The sequence below is a fragment of the Myotis davidii genome, unplaced genomic scaffold, assembly GCF_000327345.1.
Source record: "Myotis davidii unplaced genomic scaffold, ASM32734v1 scaffold880, whole genome shotgun sequence".
NCBI lineage: Eukaryota > Metazoa > Chordata > Mammalia > Chiroptera > Vespertilionidae > Myotis > Myotis davidii.
In genome coordinates, this window is record NW_006292566.1 from 185,943 (window position 1) to 186,508 (window position 566).

General features: G+C 66.8%; 1 protein-coding gene across 1 annotated transcript in view; it reads right to left on the reverse strand.

The window, feature by feature from the left end:
- Positions 1-566, reverse strand: part of CTSD (cathepsin D) — a 7,162-nt gene that overhangs the window by 6,059 nt on the left and 537 nt on the right. The window lies entirely within an intron of this gene.

The following is a 566-nucleotide window of genomic DNA, read 5'->3' on the forward strand; positions in this document are numbered from 1 at the left end:
GGCTAGGCTGGCCCGGCCCCAGCTTGCTGTGTGGCTTCCAGAACATTCTGACCCTGAGCCTCTGTCCCCCTCAGGCAGCCGGCACAGACTGGGTCACAGGTTGCCCCAGGCCTGCCAGCAGGTGTGCAGGAACACCCGCTCCACGGCAGTTAGTTACACCCCAGCGGGCAGGCCCAGATATCCGCTCTCCAGCCTCCCTCCAGGGCGGGCCTGTGCCTGACTCTGGGCTCCCCCACGCCGGCCAGTGGCCCTGGGCCCAGCTCCTCATCTGGGGGGTGATGCTGTCCCCTCTCCCCACAGGCTGGTCCTGAGGAGGCACCGCCCAGCTCTGAGCCCACGGTCAGTGGCCTGCAGCCCGTGGTCTCAGGTGCCACGGTCACCCAGCCCTGGCTCTCAGCTGGGCACGAGAGCGGGCTGTGCAGACCCCAGAGGTGAGAGCCCGCCATCAGGCAGGGGGTGTGGCTGAGTGGTAGCTCCTCCCACACAGGGCAGATAAGCGCTCAAAGGCTGGTGCTGAAAGCAAGAGCATCCCTCCAAAATGCATGCGGCTCACTCGGACCTTTCCC